This window comes from Tyto alba, unplaced genomic scaffold, assembly GCF_018691265.1.
Source record: "Tyto alba isolate M040663 unplaced genomic scaffold, T.alba_DEE_v4.0 Super-Scaffold_14, whole genome shotgun sequence".
Classification (NCBI taxonomy): Eukaryota; Metazoa; Chordata; class Aves; order Strigiformes; family Tytonidae; genus Tyto; species Tyto alba.
The window spans coordinates 6,870,013-6,890,245 of NW_024881276.1; the positions used below are offsets into that span (position 1 = coordinate 6,870,013).

The 20,233-nt window shown below is 37.2% G+C and overlaps 1 protein-coding gene and 1 long non-coding RNA gene across 4 annotated transcripts in view; both read right to left on the reverse strand.

The window, feature by feature from the left end:
* The window catches only part of LOC104365725 (pseudouridine 5'-phosphatase), a 160,461-nt gene that overhangs the window by 135,636 nt on the left and 4,592 nt on the right, over window positions 1-20,233 (reverse strand). The window lies entirely within an intron of this gene.
* Window positions 4,580-18,557, reverse strand: LOC122152915. Its single transcript, XR_006164901.1, has 3 exons — window positions 18,526-18,557; window positions 15,774-15,778; window positions 4,580-4,590 (listed from the first exon to the last, which is right to left on the reverse strand). It is a non-coding gene; the product is annotated as an uncharacterized LOC122152915 (long non-coding RNA).

Below are 20,233 nucleotides of genomic sequence, written 5' to 3' on the forward strand. Positions count from 1 at the left end.
TCACTGCCTACATTTAATTTAAATGTGAATTAGTCTCACACGTTACTCAAGTGTTTAAAGCAACACAGATTCTTAAACAAGCAGGATGTCAGAAAGTGTTCTTTCCTTCCCTCTTCCTCGTTAATTATCCATTAAAAGAACTGGCTTATAAAACCTCTAACTATTCTTTCAAAGAGATCACTTTCACTCTGCCTTTAGTCATAGCATTTGGACCCTGGACATCAGCTTGGTTACGATGGAAATTATGATCATGATTCATGACCTCTTGTAAGATTCTACATGTTTGTAATTCTTGAGAAACAACGTGATTTTAATTCTTGTGACTGGATGTCAAAAGCATAGTTGTGGACGTTATACTTCCTTGAATAGACACATTTCACTACAGCACATGAATAAAAACAGCGATCTGGGGGAAAAAGTTACACACACAGGAGTACACACACACACACCCCAAGATCGGCTAGCTTTTTCGCTGTTGTAACAAGAAATAAACCATAGCACAACTGATTGATTAGAGTTTAAGTATATCAAAGAATCATAATTTCAATCTACTTTAAATCTGCAATACAATAAGCAATTAAATCTAATGTGCACACATGAATATAACACATCAATGAAATAAAACAAGCAAGAGGAATTAGAAGTTCACATGTCTAATTACAGGCATGTACTGGTATCTTAGACAGCATAGTATGTCCAAGACATCCACACACAGATGACATTAAAGGAATTAATCTGGGTGACACTCACACTTTACTCACAAGCAGCCGAATGCCCTATAGCATCCCAAGTGGTAACAAACACATACATTTCAGCTAGTGAACCAATTCCCAGCTGCTAGCTCCCATCAGCAATGCAAGTGGAGAACACGGCAGGACACACATGGCAGTGGCCTTTTCTAACAGTGGGAAGGAAAAGCAAGATGTCTTAGCTCCTGCAATTTGCAGTAAATGTATACCCACATATCATCATTTAGGCATTTTTATAATAAAATTTATTCTAAATAAAAAGCACAGTCAACTCCACTGGTGCTGTTTACAGTGTGTAAAAGCGAGTCACAATACATACAAATAAAGTGACAAGAATGACAGAGGCACCGGATTACTCAGTTTGTGATCTGGCACAAAAATATGCTGATGCATATTCAGAAAAACGTACAGGTCACTTAATATCAGACCACAGTGCATAATTGGTGTGTATGATCTGCTCAAGTCATTGAAGAGTCAGAATTAGATGTGCAGATTTACCTAGGTTAGGGGTATAGCAAGCATCAATGCAGTATCTAAACCTCAACTTTGTCAGAATTAATACGGAACTTTGTTTTTTCAGAATTCATTAAAATTATTGTCATTTTAAAATAATCTCTAGTTTATCAAGGAGATGAGTTTAATAGGCATGAAAGCTCATCTTAGCCATAGCTCATCGTAGGTATTGGTTCGGTTCTGAGTTCTTCTTTGTTTGAATAACCCATCCCACCCTTGTACCAAGATTCCTATCTATGATTTATCCTTCTGCAGGGAATCTAAACATAATTTTAACTATGAACTTCTGATATATTGCAGTAAATTGAAATCAGAGCCTGGACACCTAAACTCTGCAATATTATAATTTTGGTGGGGGATAGAGAAAACATTAAAATTAACTCAAGCAATAGGTTTCTTGTGTCCATACCTGTGAAGCAGATTTCTGTCTACATGTAGAAGAGAACCATCTTCAGTATTCATGTTAGACAAATTCAAACACAATTAGCCATTCTTACCGAGATTTTGGCCCCAAATTGAGAAAATCTCATTAGATTTTGTCACTATCAATACTGAACACAGATGACTATGATTTTGCTTTCCCATCAGTCTTTCACAATATTCCTTCAATCTCTTTAGGATGCAACAGCGTAAGAAGCCACACAAATTACTAAGATGCTCATTTGGGATACAAGAGATAAATATAATTATAAACAAGAACATAACTATGGAAGGGAAATTTTTGCTTCAATTTTTGCAACTCAACTGGTGACATTTAGTACAATATAAAGTGTTAACTTTCAAAAAAATCTATGCAATTGTTGAAATGATGGGGGCAATCAACATTCCAGAGTATTATAAGTTTCTTCTACTCATGAAGTTACAGTAATAATAATGACATATACATTTTCTCTCATTTCTGGATTTAAATGTAATGTAGGCCTTTGTGTGTTTATTTTCCCACTATATCAGTGGGATATATCATTAAAGAACACAGGACTTAAACACAGTAATGGCAAAAACAAAATAGTGACAGATTTCCCATCAAAGACTAGCTCTGTCAGGTCTTCAATATCACATGCAGAACTCAATCAATGGTCCTTCAAGATTCATGCCTACCTACTTCAACGTCTACAAAATCATGAAGTCACAGTTCCCTTCCCTCTCTCTCAGGCATACAAAAGACACGGCTTATCAGCTCACTGCCCAGTTGTGTCAAGTATGTGAGACTCCACAGTATAACAAATACTGCAGCACTGAATGAAAGCCAGGGAATGGATGTCTCTCAGTAAGGCTCTGTGCTCTAAAGCAGTCTGTCATCAAGCCCGCCGCTCTACAACACCTCTCCCCACAGGCAGTACATGCTCTTAGCTTGTTCCATTACACAAGTGAACCAGTTCTTAAAATGTCCATATAACTGAGGATATGAACCTCAAATAGTGATATGTTCACCACCTTTCCAAATGGTATGTGGACTATCACAGAGTTAGGAAACACCACTGCCAAGATAAAACCCACAAAACTTGCAAGGTGGTTTTGCTAAGCAGGAAGAAAGAAAGGAGTGGAAAACCACTGGCCTCTGAACAGCAAACATCCTCTCAACCCAGAGAATAATGCAAGATTACCCACAGTTTATCACTTGCAGCTCCATCTCAAAAAAATTAAGAGGGAATAACACATTATGACAAACTACCGAAACATAAAAATACAACACTTTTATAAAAACCGGCCACTGAGGGAGCAGTAGACTATGCCACTGAATAAAGCATGGTGCATAATTATTCCCCCATTCTTTTTCTATCCTTAACATTTATTTCAGTGGGAATCTGAGACTTTCCTCTTAAGATATGAGCAGTCAAGCAAGACAGACAAAACCAGTATAGGCAATGCAAAAGACTAGCAACTAAACAACTGTCACTAGAACAGGTCTGAAATTGCAAAAATTAGTCTAAACCACTTAAGAATTAGAGCTGAAGGCTCCTGAATTAGCAAAACAGTCAGAAAAAAAGGAAAGGAGAATTTGAACATTTTTTTTTTTAATAAATGATCCTTAGTAGACAACTATCTTGCAATTTGTGGCAAAAGGTCAGTCTTGCAGTTGCCTCTCAACATCCTTCCATTCACACTTTCACTACTACTGTGAAAGTTAGTTTTAAAATGCATGACTATGGCTACCCATGATGGCTAAGAGAAAACCCCAGCAGTTTAACAGCTGATCTCAAAATCACTTAGAGCTGTTTACCAAGAGCGGGGATGAGGAAGGCAGGCAACAAAAATTATTTTTTTGTGCAGTAGCCTAAGTGTTACAGCACTAGTCCAGAAAACGAGACTCAGCATTTCAATCTACCCTTAGGGCCTGAGCCTACTTCTCTAACATCCCATAAGATTTTTTTATGCTAAGATGTTATATATAGACACATAAACCATTTATGTTTGCTTATACATAAAGCATATAAGCACGTGCTTTTATATATATATATATATAGTGTGTGTGTGAGTGTATTAGTGTTGTGTTTTAAAGGCAAAAGCTCCCTTTTAAAGAATACAACTCAGATGAAGGCTAGCTCGTGAATACAAATCAACCTGGAGCCTCTTTACTTAAGGGCTCATTAAAGGGATGTTGGTTCAAACCCCTTAGCAAAGAGGGCCTCCAGAGATGAGGAACAGGAATGTTTTATTCTTTCCTGTAGTATTTCCCCCGTTCCTTTCAAATTAACTTGCTTATGAAGAAATATTAAATCTAAATTTATCACCTGACAGAGACCCACTTTAGTCACTGCCACAGCAGGAAATAAACTCTGCTTTTATGCATGCTCAACCGAAATACCACAGCCATGCCTAAATTTCAAGACATGTGATGTAGATGTACCGAACCAGGCAGGCTGAAACTAAATGTCATCTGGCCCACCAATCCAAAGGAAATTCTGCTGCAATCTTTATCTCTTGTACCTTTTGACTGATCTACTCCCATAACCAGTACAAGAGTGGGGTCAGTAGAACTGCTACCTTGGACTTCTGGAGGGCAGATGTCAGCCTGTTTAGGAGACTGGTGGACAGAGTCCCTTGGGAGGCAGACCTGAAGGTCAAAGGAGTACAGGAAGGCTAGATATTCTTTGAGAAGGAAATCTTAAAGATGCAGGAACAGGCCATCCCCATGTATCAAAAGACAAGCTGGTGGGGAAGACCGATCTGACTGAAGAGAGAGCCTTGGCTAGAACTCAGGAAAAAAAAGGAGAGTTTATGACCTTTGGAAGAAGGTGCATGCCACTCAGGAGGACTACAAGAATGTTGTGAGGTTATGCAGGGAGAAAATTACAAGGGCCAAAGCCCAACTAGAATTTAATCTGGGCTACTGCTGTAAAAGACAATAAAAAGTGTTTCTACAAATACGTTAGCAACAAAACGAGGGCTAAGGAGAATCTCCATCCTTTATTGGATGTGGGGAGAAAAATAGCGACAAAGGACAAGGAAAAGGCTGAGGTACTTAATGCCTTCTGTGCCTTAGTCTTTCACAGTAAGATCAGTTGTCCTCCAGCTACGCAGTCCCCTGAGCTGTAAAACAGCAACAGGAAGCAGAATGAAGCCCCAATAATCCAAGTGGAAATGATTAGTGACCTGCTGCACCACTTAAGACACACACAAGTCTATGGGGCCAGATGGGATCTACACAAGAGTACTGAGAGAGCTGGCAGAATTGTCACCAACCCACTTTCAATCATTTACCAGCAGTCCTGGCTAACTAGTGAGGTCCCAGTTGACTGGAAATTAGAAAACGCGACATCCATCTACAAGAAGGGCTGGAAGGAGGATTGGGGTAACTACGCGCCTGTCAGTCTGACCTTAGTGCCAGGGAAAGTTATGGAGCAGATCATCCTGAGTGCCATGACAGACAACCAGGTGATCAGGCCCAGTCAGCATGGGTTTATAAAAGGCAGGTCCTGCTTGACTAACCTGATCTCCTGTGACAAGATGACCCGCTTAGTGGGTGAGGAAGAGGCTGTGGATGTTTTTCACCTGGATATTAGTAAAGCCTTTGACACTGTTTTCCACAGCATTCTCCTGGAGAAACTGGCTATTCATGGCTTGCATGGGTGTACTCTTTGCTAGGTAAAAAACTTGGCTGAAAAATTCCATTGGCAGCCAGTCACAAGTAGTGTTCCCTAGGGCTCAATACTGGGGCCAGTTCTGCTTAGTATCTTTATCAATAATCTGGACAAGGGGATCAAGTGCACCCTCAGTAAGTTTACAGATGACACCAAGTTGGGGGGTGGAGTGTTGATCTGCTTGAGGGTAGAAAGGCTCTACAGAGGGATATGGTCAGGCTGGATTGATAAGTCGAGGCCAATTGTATGGGCTTCAACAAGTCCAATTACAAGGTCCTGCACTTGGGTCACAACAACTCCATGCAACACTACAGGCTTGGAGAAGAGTGGCTGGAAAGCTGCCAGGCAGAAAAGGATCTGGGGGTGTTGGTTGACAGACAGCTGAATATGAGCCAGCATTGGGCCCAGGTGGCCAAGAAGGCCAGTAGCATTCTGGCTTGTATCAGAAACAGCATGGCCAGCAGGACTAGGGAAGTGATTGTCCCCGTGTACTCAGCACTGGTGAGACTGCACCTCAAATATTGTGTTTAGTTTTGGGCCTCTCACTACAGGAAAGACATTGAGGCACTGGAGCATGCTCAAAGAAGGGCAACAAGGCTGGTGAAGGGTCTAGAGCACAAGTCTTATGAGGAGTGGCTGAGAGTACTGGGGTTGTTTAGACTGAAAAGAAGGAAGCTGAGGTGAGACCTTATCGCTCTCTACAATTGCCTGAAAGGAGGTTGTAGCTGGGTGGGTGTCAATCTCTTCTCCCCAGTAGAAAGTGATAGGATGAGAGGAAATGGCCTCAAGTTGTGCAAGGGGTGGTTTAGACTAGATACTAAGAAAAATTTCTTCCCCAAAAGGGTTGTTAAGCATTGGAACAGGCTGCCCAGGGAAGTGTTTGAGTCACCATCCCTGGAAGTATTAAAAACACCTGTAGATGTGGTGCTTAAGGACATGGTTTAGTGGTGGACTTGGAAGTAGTAGGTTAACAGTTGGACTTGATGATCTTAAAGGTCTCTTCCAACCTAACCGATTCTGTGATTCTATTGAAGTTCATCTTATTGTTACGTGAAAGTTAAAGGAAAGTAAAGCCTCTATCTAAATAAATAGCAAGCACCAAATAATGGCTACTTCAAAGTCATAAGATAGTTACGAGGAGCAAGTTACTCAGTAAACCATTTTACGTGATTGATAAGCCACAACTTCCAAAGATAAACTAATTACTATAATTGCTGAAAAATAAAATTACTGCTTCCAATTTAATTGAGTAATGATTTGCAAATCATTATATTTTTGATTAGCACTTAGAAAAATTCACTGAAATGATCCATTATTCATTTTAGTAAGGAGCAGGTAGAAGTCTATTCTGGAGCTTTACTTTTTGCAAATCTATTTCTTTTTTTCTGTTTTACTGGAATATTAATGTAAGTACATTCCAAGATATAGAAATATGCTACACAGTGATTACTTCACTTAGTCCAGAGAAACACACTGCCACTGGCTAACTCACACAAAGTGCTGTCAGTCTGTCTGCCCTTCTCTGATATTAGATATTCTACCATGAATTCAAGTTATTGCTAACATGCCTAAAAAGAAAGTAATTTTGGTGTCCAAAAAATAAAAGTCACATAGAACAGTTCCCAAACAAGTATCAAGTATTTGCCCTTCTGGGCTTTTATTACTGGGAGAATTCTTCAATAGCAGCTACAGAGGAAGCCAATTTCTCATTTTATATGCAAAGAAACATTTCACTTCTGTGGGGAGAGGAAGAAGCTTCTGAACAAATTCAGAAGGCTTTTACTTTACAGTAATGCAGCAGACATACCTTAACACTATCTTATATTCACATATGCACCTTATCCTTATTTTTAATGCCACAGGGAAGTGAAAGACACAGCTCACAAATAAACCATGCAAACACTCTTTTGATGTGGAGCTGTAAACAAATAATCCACCACCAATACAAAACAGGACATGAAAAAGTAAAGAGAAATCTGTATTTCAGTTCCAGAGCATGAAGAAAACCAACTTTGAAATAGAAGGCAATATATATCTGACTTAATTCAAAACATTCTAAAACTGTACTTATTAAACTATATGACAGCATCTCATTAGTTTAAAAATAGAAAACTATTGATTCACAGAAACTGCCTAATATGCTTTCTTAGGCATTCACACAGGCCCTAAACCATTAAAAACAGAACTATGCAAACAGCAGTTGATATGGAGCCTACACAGTCCCACTTGTTGGGCCAAAACCTATGGCTAACAGAGACGTTGCTTCTTAAAATGTGCATGACAAGGCCCAAGTCAGGTAACAGGTACACTGTCATTACTATATGAGCTACTGTATCAAGGCAACAGTATTATACAAGGACTGTTCTCATCTAGAAGAGCAATTACCAGTTCTGGGAAGAACAGCTTATAGCATGTTCACAAGGAATTTAGCCTTTCACCAAGGAGGTATCTCTTCTTCTCAATACGTTGTTGACAATGTATGGCAGAAGTTCACTGACCTGAGGAATGCAAAACAGGGTTTAAAAAGTTCTGAAATGAGATGTTCCAAGGCACTTAGATAAAACTATCACACAAGGTAGATGAAACCAAAAGGGTCACTATGTTATAAAAGTCAGAAGAAGAATAACCTAATATATCTTCTTAATTAAGATATATTTTCTCAAGGTAAAGCTATAAGAAACACAACCTTCCCTGAACATACATCCCAGAGCTGTTCTGTTTAATCCACAACCTAAAACAGTAACAATGAAAAAAGAATAGTCAAGAGAGGGGGAAAAAAAAAGAGTCAGAAGACTTTATTACTCCCTCAAAAAAAAAAAAAAAAAAAAAAAAAAAAAAAAAAATGAGACCAACGAGAAAATTCTCTTCAGCACACCACAGTTCTCTTCTAATGCCAACTGCCTTTTTTTCAGAAAGCTTTTGCTTGCACAGAAGACTACATATATGTAAAGACTTAGGCGAGTTGCTAATTCAAGTTGTTTGACTTCCAGTGTTACACATTCCTAAATCACTTTTGCAATACTGTCCAAAAAGTCAGTTTCCTAAACAGTGGGAACATTTCAAAAAAACACTGACTTTAATAGAGAACAACAACATTATTTTTCCAGTGTGGCTTTGGATAATGTTCTCAACTTAATTGTAGCAATATGTCAAACGTACTACCACAATGGAAGTGTAAAGAACAACAGATTAATAAAGATAATCCCTTCCATCTATGCAACAGTGCCTAAAATTTTTGAAGTATATCTGCTGATGGAGTAATTTCTCTGTGGTGGTAATACTAAGAGGAGAAAACCAATCAATCAGTGTGCTTGATTTTCCAAGAGAGAAGACATTTCATCATGGCTGACCGCCTACAGTCAAGAGGAAAGTGTCAGATATACTGCAAAACCAGATCACTGTATGTCTTCAATAATTGTATACCAAGAAGTCTTAACTAAAATCTAAAATACAAAAAAAGAATCAGACCTTTGAGATTTATGAGGCAAATGTGCTAAAGCAAACTGAAAATTATGTCTTATGAGCTGTAACCACTTTGTTTGAAAAGCGTAGATGAAAACTCAAAACCATGGTATAGATACTGATTTAAGGGACTTAGAACAACACGTGGTAAGCACGCACTTCTACTCAGGCAAGCCACAGGCTTCACTGAAGTCACGTGAGCACAATGTTCACCTCTCACATGGGCCTAAGGATCAGAGTAGAGGGCTATTCTCACGGAGCACTGAAAAACCTCACATGGTGACAGCAAGAGTTGTCCTATCTCCAGACTCAGCACTAAGCCGGAGGAATGTCTTAACTGACTCCTGGGTCAAATACAGCTTACAGCCCAGAGTGGGACCACTCAAAGTTAACGGACTATCACGACAGACAGTACACAAGCTCTTCTTGTTTCCTAACACCGTGGGTAGAAGCATAGAACTACTGGAAGATGGTAATTTGTTTTAGACTATAATCATCTTCCTTATAAATAGCATGGTGAAATAAAAACCTATACTTGGCCACAGAACTAAGCCCCATTGAACCCACTGTACCTAAATCATCGAATGGTTTTTGTTGGAAGGGATTTTTAAAGATCATCCAGTCCAAACACCGCCCCCGCCACAGACAGGGACATCTTTCACTACATCAGATTGCTCAAAGCCCCATCTCACCTACAATGCTTTTGCATTTCTGAGCTCAACCATTTGTACTCCAGCACCCGAACAGCAGATGCTGTGTGCTGAGGACACCTTGTACGACAAAAGGAACTTTTCTTATTCCCAGGAAACAAAGCCAGTCTGCTACTTAATTGCAGTAGGACTGTATTAGTACTAGATCTTTGTATGAGTAATCCCCAATAAACTGCCACTTACAGAGTTCAGTATGCAATAACAGCTAACAGGATACCTTTTCTTCATGAGTATTTACACACTGATTCTCAGTTCTGCTGATGATGAGCAGTACAGTTTTTCTCCCAGTACATATTTGAAATTTTGCTGAAAATCTTTGGCCTCTCTGTATAGATGTAGTCCAACTAGTAATATTACTATATACAATCACACTAAAAATAGAGAATATGTTAGCCTTTATTAACTGGAAAATCTTATCAGAATATTTTAAGCTAGGCTTCTGTTGTGTAAATTGTTGTACAAGGTTGTGTGATCTGCCCAAGAACTCTACATCCCACCATACAAAGTCTCTACTTAATATGGCAGACTGATTAGGAAGCCTGAAAAAAAAAATGTAAATACAAGGCATCAACTACAGACCCCCTAAGAGATGGAGGAGACATTTCAAAATTAAACATTTAATGCAAAATACCTGTGAAAGGGGTTTCAAGCATCAATCTCTTCACCGCACAGAAAAAATATTTTATTTTAGAAGTGCTACAGAGAACACTTAAAAAATTGGCACACATGAAGTACCTAAAGGTGGATGTACTGGACCCAGTCCCAACTTTAAAGTAAAATATTTTAGCTTTTAAAGCTTTTATAAGAGTGGCATTCCCTGTCATGGTGGAGGTGAGAGAACCAATCACCTGTTAAGTCCTACGCCTGGACCAAACTGACCTAATATTATTTTAGCACACTATAACAATTCTAAACTAGTATAAGGTCTTTAACATCAAAATCCATTTAATCTAAATCTCTTGTTTAAAACAGAGGAGAAATAATGAAACAGTACCGGGGATGTTTTATAAAAAGACATAAAACTTATCCACACTACAATCCTGGAAGAATACAGTGATTACAAAACAGTTCAGACAGAATCTCACTAACATGTCAATGAACCCAATTCACATGAGGACTACAAGAGAAATAGAAAGACTCTCCAACAGTAGCTATGAAGGTTATATTTTCAGCTCTCTAAGAGGGGAAAGGTTGAATCTTATTTTGCTAGAGAGGGGTTCTGGGCATAATGAAAATGTTACGTTATGACTCTGTTTTGAGTGTGACAGCTTAGAGCTACAAGAAACACCACTGTGTATTCTACTAAATGAAATAAAAAATATGTGTTGAGAGACTCAAAGAGTTCAAGAAACTTTAGTCTGTCATTTCATTCTTCCATATGATTAATGTGCTAAAAATAAAAAGAGATATTTTGAATTGAACTAGGAGTCATTCCACTTTCACTCAATCTTTCTTCCCTTCTACCTCAGTTCTGCAAGCTGAGGTCAAAGTTTACACCTTGAGACACAAGCAGCTTCACTCTCCTGTGGTTGTAATTTAATAAACCTGACAGGGGAGTTACTTCACTGGGGTGTGCTTAGTTCTACTATAACAGCACTTGCAAAAGACAGGCTGGCAAAGTATATGCTCAGTAAGCAGATAAGTGAAGATTTTTTACTTTATTTCCAAAACAGCCCCAACTGCTTTCCCTCCATCCAAAAACTAAAAAAGAAACCAAAAATCCACTAGCCTTTCTCTCACTATGCAGAATTAGGTACATATCTACAGAAATCAATTAAGTCTCAATGGTACAAGCAAGAGACAATCAAGCTCACAGCTTCTGAATATAAACATGTTAGATAAGGCACCCATTTCCAATTCCATAGTAACTAACCTGAAATTAGATTTACAAAAAAAAAAAGTCTTTGCTCCATAGCAACAACTTGCTATCATTCTGCTTGTAAATGTGAAAGTTGTTTTTGAAGGTGCACTGCAGGCAGCTTCCTGGTTAGAAAGGAGCAAGTAGTTTAAGGAAATTAGGAAAAAAATTAGTCTCTCTAACACCTGACAAGCTGTGACAAAAATAATAGCTAGAAACAATTAACATAAGCATCACTTATGCAACTATGTGTAGTAACTATGAAAACGATTATGAACAGCCATATTGAGCAGTATCCAAACAGAACTGACACTCAAAATCTAGAATGAAGGGAAGTTACTAACACCTGAATATGAAATAACTCTGAAAAATGCCATTTGTAATAGACACTGTTCAATAAATAGCCTTCCTGACCCCATTCCAGTAATTTCCTTTTTCTGGATCTAAAATCAAGCCTACAGTCAGCAAAATAAAAAGTGTCTGCTACATTTCCTGAATACACTGATCTGAGCCACTGAACTTAAATGACTTTTAGACAAAAAGATCAAGCCTTAAGGCTATACCTTTTGACACACTAAGTTTTGAAACTGTTAGAATGATTAACATGTCCTAAGCACACACTTAAAGCTGCATATCCAGTTCAACAGGGTAACTTACATGATTCCTGAATGTAAGGAAAAAAGTAATTAGAAGGTATACCAGTTACAATAATAATAAAACAGCTTGTCACCAAAGGCTTCTCTTTTCTGAAAAAGAGGAAACGTACCATACGCCACATCTTTCTAATAGCCTCTGGATAGTAGTTTTCAAAGAGATTTAAAACTTTGTACAAAAATGCAAATATGGTATTCCATCAACAAGCTGAAAAGCTTTTTGTTTTTTTTTTTTTTTCTGCTGTCTGAAGAGCAAATCTGACTATTAATATAAGAATCCAATTGTATGAAGTGTTTCAATCAAATAAAACAGATCTGAACACTGTTGAACATGGCTACAATCTACCCTCCAAAATGTAAAGGGCAGCTTTAGACACTGAGCTTGTCATAAGCAAAGAGGTTGGAGGTTTTTTTCTTGTGTTAAGTTGACACGGTTCATGGTGGTACTGCTACAGGGCTGTTGGCCTGTCATCACTTCTGTTACAAACTTGTATTTTCTAGAGCTTTAAAACTTTGCTGGTAACAAATAAATAAAATGAAATTACACAAGAATTAAAGCTGTTTTCTTCATGAAAGGGATTTCTTCTGACGGTACCCTCCACCCTATTATTACCATCAATTATAGAAAATCTAGCAAGTATCTTGAGAATTTAACTCTTTCCCCTGGACTGTCAGAGGAGCTTAAGTAGGTTTTGAATTGGAAATGGGATACATACACACTGTCAGTACTGAAGCCATTAAATTGCATCATCATCATCACTCTTTTAAGAAAATAATTTCCTTGATAGCCTACAATTGTCTCAAATGCTCTGTTATAGACAATTCAAGTGGGTAATACATTTTTCAAACTTAGACTTCCATTAAGTACAGTTATACAATACCTGTAATCATTGACTTTGTAAACTATTTTGTGAAATATTTGATTTATGTTTCTGGGCCTATAGTATCTATAAAAAATTTAATAGCTTTGAAGAGAAGAGTAGGTACTGTTATTTAAACAGATCTGTAGGATTCTGTAACATCTGCATGAACCCCTTTACTTCCATGAAAGGAAGAAGCAGTACCTATAAGGTACTCCTTCTTACACCGCTGATATGGCACAACACTTACGTATTTGGCATCCTGTAACCACTCATGAGTACAAATATAATCTTTCTGAATGATGTATTTCCACGCTGTGCACACCTCTAAAAAAAGAATGGCATGAAAGAACAAGGTTTGGGGAATAGTTATTGATAAGCACTATCAAATCAGCTGCCAAGTCAAGAAGTCTCAGATAAGATGAGGATTTCAAGACTTTAGTGAGAACAATTTTGGAGAAAATCAGATCAAATCTCAGTTGGGCCTAAACTTAGAGAGTTGTTTTTTTACCAAGCCTGTTTTTAAATCACAGCACAAGACTACTTTAAAGAAAGAGGGGAAGAGAAGAAAGGTATATGTAGGATCCAACCCATAAAGAATGAAAGGGTACTGGAAGTATTTTTCTTATTGTAACTCTTTTGAGGTATAGTTAGAAATAATGTTAACATCAGTGAAACAATTCCTTGTACTCAAAATTTCTTGCTCACAATTTCTGTATGCAAGATACTATGAAGAGAAAGGTAAACTAAATATCAACTGAAGAGTACACAGAGGAAAAAAGTATTCTGCCTTCCTTTTCTTTTTATACAAATACGGAAACATTTTGGTCAAGCAGGGATATTTGTTTTAGTCCCCTGAAAGCTACAATTATAACAGAAGGAAGAAAAGAAAACATTGATCTATTCCTTGTTGAACTACACTATTAGAAAAGGGAATGGGTGAAGAAGGGTGTAACTTTCACGGCTTTGCCATAAATCTTAGAATATGGCTTTACTTTTTCCTTTCTTAGTAGAAACTTCTAAGAACATATAGTCATTTCTCAATTAACCATGGCAATGAGGAGAGAAAAAACATGCTATCACACAATTTAATGATCTTGTATTATTGGCTGGGGGAAAACAAGGGGAAACATAGAAAAATTTATGTAGAGAACAGCTTTAACCAGTATAATCCAGACAAGTACCAGTTACAGATCCTGAAATGCCAATTCTTAAAGGGAAAAACTTTTATTAGGGAAAAAACAAGGCCTAGTTAATTCATAAGCCTTATAATTCAGTTTTATTGTTAACTCTACATTATTTTTCTTCAAGAAAATTTTGACATATTTTTAAGGCATTTATCTTTGACAACTTCAGAGTTACTGAAAAGCCACTCATTATCTTAATAGTTATTTTAAATGGAAGAAATCCTCTCCTTTATGTATATACACACACATGAAAAGACATCCCCTGTATCACTAAAGCTTTATCCAGGAATTGTAGGGTTTTGTAGAGCACTGGCAATTTACAAACCGGAAGAATATTATCTGAAAGATTCTGAAGTCTGTAAAACAAAAAGATATCTAGGAAAAAAAAAAAAAAAAAAAAAAAAAAGCATATATAGGAAGCCTAGAAGTATGATGAACACTTCACAGATTTTCTTCTATTTATTAAATATATTTGAGATAAAATCAATACTAACATATCCAAAGAATTATAACTGCAGAATTTAGAGCAGTCTTAGAAAAAAAAAAAAAACAAAAATAAACATAAAAGAAGAAAATTCCTAATGCTATGACGTTTCCCAAGATGCCATCAAAATTCAGAAGTTTTTTCAGAGACCAAGATGCCATATAAAGATTTCTATACAAAGAATATTTGCATATATGTGTAAGTATTTGGATAAACTCTTACATGTTCTTAACACTAACATCAGTAAGTACAGTTACTTCTGTAGGTCCAACATACACATTTTGGAAATCATAGACTATTTCTTAGCCCTGGGACCTAGAAGCACTCAGGTCATATGTTATTTCAAATCTTGTCCCAACATATGTGCAGACTGTCTCTTCTCTCCACCATCCCTATGAAAGGAATGGCCTGGACAGCAGTAATGGTGCTACAGCAAACTCCAGAAAGTTCTCATCTCTGAGCACTTCAGGGACCAGCCTAGACAGGGAAGGCTGTGTGTGACAGATCACAACCACCCAAAAATTTTGCAGCAGTATAGTGTGAGGCTTTTAGAAGATCCAGCTGTTTTTAAAGGTATGAAGACTCAGGTAATAGGCAGCTAAAAAACATGCCAAAAGTTCTTTAAAACTCTGAATACAATTATCAGGGAAAAGCACAACTTTTTTTTTTTTATATATCTGTAAGAGAGAACTCTAGGGTATTTTAATGAAAAAAATTGGTAGAACTGGCATTAGTATAACAAGTGGTATAAAGATGCAAAACTGTTTTTTTTTTAACCTAACCCTTAGAACCCAGACCTTCAATTTTATCTTGTTATTCTACAGTGTTTCCAAGAGTACACACTAATTACACGCTCTCTGTAACAACTTCCAAAAAAGGGAAGGGAAATAGTTTGCTTCCTTTTTGAAAAAGGCAAAGCCACGATCAACAGTAAACCATGCAAAGTCAACAGTAAGTCAAGCATTTTAAGAAACTAAATTTCATAATACTGTACAATTTGCAATCAACTGCCACATAAAAAGTTTAAAGTTCTAGAACACACAAAACCAGAAAAACAACACTACTTCTTGCTCTTTACTCTTAGATGCCTTCATTCATGGAAAATTAGGATGTTCAAATTAAAAATGGGAGAAGGATAAATATCATAAAATATGATCTACAACAATTATGACAGTGCAAGTTATTAAGCAGCAGAATAGTAATTAGATATACTACAATACCTTACTGGCCCAAATATTTTCATTTTTCTGAGATGTTCCCCACGAAACAGTGTTTTTAATTTTAAAGACTAAAAATGTATTGCATTGTGATACACTCTTTGTGGCTCTGTCTCCCCTGAGCCGCAAAGCAAAGAATGTTTTGTTTGTCCAACAATAATGTAATGCTATAGAGAAGATTCAGTCCTAGCATAAAAAGATCCACCATTTCACATGGTATAATTTCTTACACCATGGAGCAGAATGATGACATTATCCAAGGTTATGTCACTTTACAGGCTTTCATGGGTCGACTCTTTTGCCCTGAAGAGACAGGTCAATGGAGCTTTCTGTATGTAAATCACAAAACCAAAAAAAGTCTTTATCATAGAGCAATTTACTCGAGTGAAATTATATCTCAGTGTACTCATGCTCTACCTTAAACCCATTAATTTCTCCCTCTTCAGAGCTTCTGATATACTACAATCCCATTTTTTTCATTAAACACACATTCTCTTTCATTCCATTCTTCCAATATTAGTGCAACTTTTTTCCTCTTCCCTAGAAATGTTCCCAAATGAACAGTACCAGAATCAAACTCATAAAATATCCTAATCCAACAAAGACACTTTCCTCCATGACTGGTCAGTAATCAAATAAGGGTCTATTAGTTTGAATACATACTCTGTGGCAGTTTACATTACACCCAAATGGACCAATTAAAGCAGAGCAAAATTTTAAACACATAATGTTCAAAAAGATGCCCTAACATGAGCAAGCAATCTGTGGTACATGGTGACACCGTGAAAGAGAACCTGAGTAAACTAATTTTTATGCACAGCAGACAGTCAATGCCCAGGAGTGAACAAGAGGGCCGAGCTGCTTGGCAGCAAACCAAATCAGTTCAGCACCCACAAGCACGGGGCTGCTGCAAAGGACTAGCACGTCTCTGTCCTCCGGAGAGCGAAGGTTACACAGGGGCTGATGGAACTATTACACCAGGTCAGGGAATGCGTATTAATGAACTGGGAGAATGAAACACTGGGTAACACCATACGTATTATACAGTGACAAAGGTCATGAGTAAATTCCTACGGATGTTAGATAGAAAGACTGGGCTGGCAAAGTAACAAACTGGGCTTTCCTCTCAGTTGTCTTACTTTATCCTGAAACAAACTGCACATGAAACTTGCCTAAAAGAACCACACACAGGCACAGCAGAGATGAAAACCAACAGCACAGGAAAAAAGTAATATATGGAATGCTGATACATAACTGCTGCCCAAAGGAAAGCTTTCAAGATCTAGAAATAAACCTGTTTCATCAGAGACACACAGTCTACTAGATGTAGAACTTATATGACAACTTTTACAAAAACACTTCATATACCTCAAAAGGCAAGAAGGAAGAAAGGTAAGAATACATTTTGAAAAGAAACCAGCTGTTATATCTAACAACAGCAAAACCAGGCTTTTGAAAGAGCTGTGCCCACTTAGATGAAAGTTTTTCCAAATTACAGCACCAGATTTATTGCCAAACTACTACGGAAAATTGTACTTATTATAAGAGAAGTTATTGAAAACTGAAAACTGCACAAGAACAGAAAGTATACTTAGAAATAGCAAACACTGATACAGTCAATAGGTGTGCAACACTTCAAGGAGCAAAATATTGCCAAAAAAAAAAAAAAGAAAAATAAAGTTCTCAGCCATCAAAGCAAGAGCCACAAGAGACAGAGACAAGCATTCCTCACTGGTTACTGAAGGAAAGGAAGTCAAAAGTGAGATAAACCAGCATGGGTTTCTCCTGTCAAAGTACCAAAAAAAGTCTTGATAAAGGTTGGCAGTACCTCAGTGAATTTTTAGGTCAGAACACTGATTTTATTATTATTACTACAGGGGAGGAAAAGCATAAAGCAAGGTCAGGAGTCTCTGTCAGAACCATTATAAAATACAAAACCAATCTTGGTTAAATTATTCTCCATAGTCTTTTGAAAGAAATGAGGATCAATACAGAAAGGTACAGAAACACATAGCAGAAGCAGCAACAACCACTAGCAATCTCTACATCATGAAAAAAAGAATCAGTTGTCTATAATGAAAGCAACAAATACCAAGTTTGAAGGGAGAAGACATTTAGCTTAATTTCTTTTGTATTGTTAGTTAAGATAGTTCCTGGTCTTTAAAAGATCAATGATCATATTGTGAAAATTTTTATCACCCTTAAGGTTTGTTGTCAATTAAAAAAAAAAAAAAAAGTAGTAAAAAAATGGTAGCAAATTAGTAAAAACAACCAAGAACCCTCCCGCCCCACCATTAGAAGTATAAAAGCCGGTGTTCAAGAGTGAGATTGTCTCTCAGAAAAAATAAACCAGCGGAACTCACAGAGCAGAATTTTGCTAGTAAACTGTCCTACCCAGACAAATTAATCTGTCCTTAAAAAATTCACTCTCAAGAGTTCAATTAGCCAACTCACAAGACGTCATGAATGAATTAGAACTACTCAAAACAAGAGCTGCAGAGTTGAGCCCAAGATGGCATACAGTGTTACTACTGCCAGTGTAAGAATAATAAATCCAGGGTTGTTAATGTTGTTTTTCTTCTTAAGTAAAAAGAAAATTGGAATGTAGCAGCTGGAAACAGTGTCATTAAAAAGGAAAATTCTATGCACCTTTTCTTTGCGTGAAATTCTGTTCCATTTATGACACCACATTATTTACATTCAAAGCAAAATAGCTGGAATTTTTAAACAAAACAATGTATGTAGCCAACAAATATAAAACCTTATCATCTACAAACAGATCTGAAAATCTGCATTTGGCACAGAAAGAGAGTAATTTTTATAAATGGTCTAACTGCTGTATGCATCTTTAAAATCACTAAATAGAACCTTCAGACTCCTAGCACCTTCAAAACATACCTCTCCACTTACTAAAGGCCGTCTATAAAACTGAATGTGTGTATCAGTCAGAAAATGAAAGCCACATTATCAACAGTGGAAATTTGAAATATCCTGGGATTAATTTACTTAGCATGCAGGTTTTTTTCCTTTAAAACCAAATGGTTTAGGTCCAGTGCAACTAACAAATAAATAAATAAGCACCAAAGATACATTGCATTTGTGTGTAATTTATGTGCAATATTAAAATGAAATTATGGATCTTTCAGCTTGGGAGCATGCCTCTGTTAATTCCCCAGGGAGAAAAAAAGATCATTGCTAATGCTGCCCATAGCACTTTGAAATGTGGTAACCATTACAGAAATGAAAAAAAAAAAACAACCTGTTCTACAGATGCAGAATTAAATTCAGATTCTGAATTATTATAATCACAAACAACTGGCAACCATGTGGATGTACAATTTGCGAATCAATCACGGGAATAATAAAAGATAGACTCTAAATTAGTATGTTTGTTATGTCCTTGCCAAAATTTTCCTTGCTGTTAAATTAAAATGTTAGCTTTCAAGCATATGACAAATCTTATTTACTCTATTTATGGCTAGTTAATTCTCAATGAGGACCTGTTTTACTTATCTCCAAAATCTACTCATGAAGCATCTATGAGATATTTTAATTTAATAATATCCTTAATCTCTTTGGTTTTGCAACAAAATGCAAGTACAGAACACAGGGACAAGACAGTATTTTTGTTTCCTTCTGGGTTCCCCGTAATCAGATGGAAACAGAGAATGACAAGAAAGTAAGTTTCCACTACCTAGGAGCAGAAAATAGGCTTACAGAATTGCCAGTTTATAGCCTAAGAAGATTAATTCCTGCACTTAAACCATAATAGAGGACAATCTAGAGAGGACTGATGTTTAGTTGAATTGGTGCTATTTGCTCTGATGCAGAAGAAATAGGAAGCTGTTTTAACCTCCCATTCACACTGTAAAATAAAAGACACCATGCACATAAGCAAACTCCAGTGTGGAACTCTTACCAGTTTTTTTGTAACAACAATCTCCTAGGCAACTTCTGCAATGAAATGAAAGTAAGTATACATTTTTCACTTCTGGCCTTGTGATGAAGAGTAGGTAAGGCTGAAGAAGAAAACATGCCAAAACTCTTGTGAATCTCACAACACCGCAGTGAATTTAACTGCAAGTTAATTTCTTCTGTATTACAGGCCAGAGATTACCTGTATGCTTAGCTATGCAGGAGTTGCTTAGAAGCAGCACAAGAAATGCCAGCAATCTTCTGCACGCAAAGGAGACAGCAGCTGTAAAAGCAGCAGCTGCTGGTCCCAGCTGCCTACACTTCTCGCCCCTCTGCGAATGGTCACAGCAAGCTGGCATACCTGTGCCTGTGACTGCAAGTGATGGCGAAGGCATCTTGCAAAACTAAGCTGCTTTAGATGCCATCCCTCTTTTAGATCTACTTAAATGCACTGGCTTGACTTATGTCAAGATGCTGTTTCACAACACTAAGGGACACCGGTGAGGATAATAATTTACAACTTGGCCACTCCTCCTAAAAAAA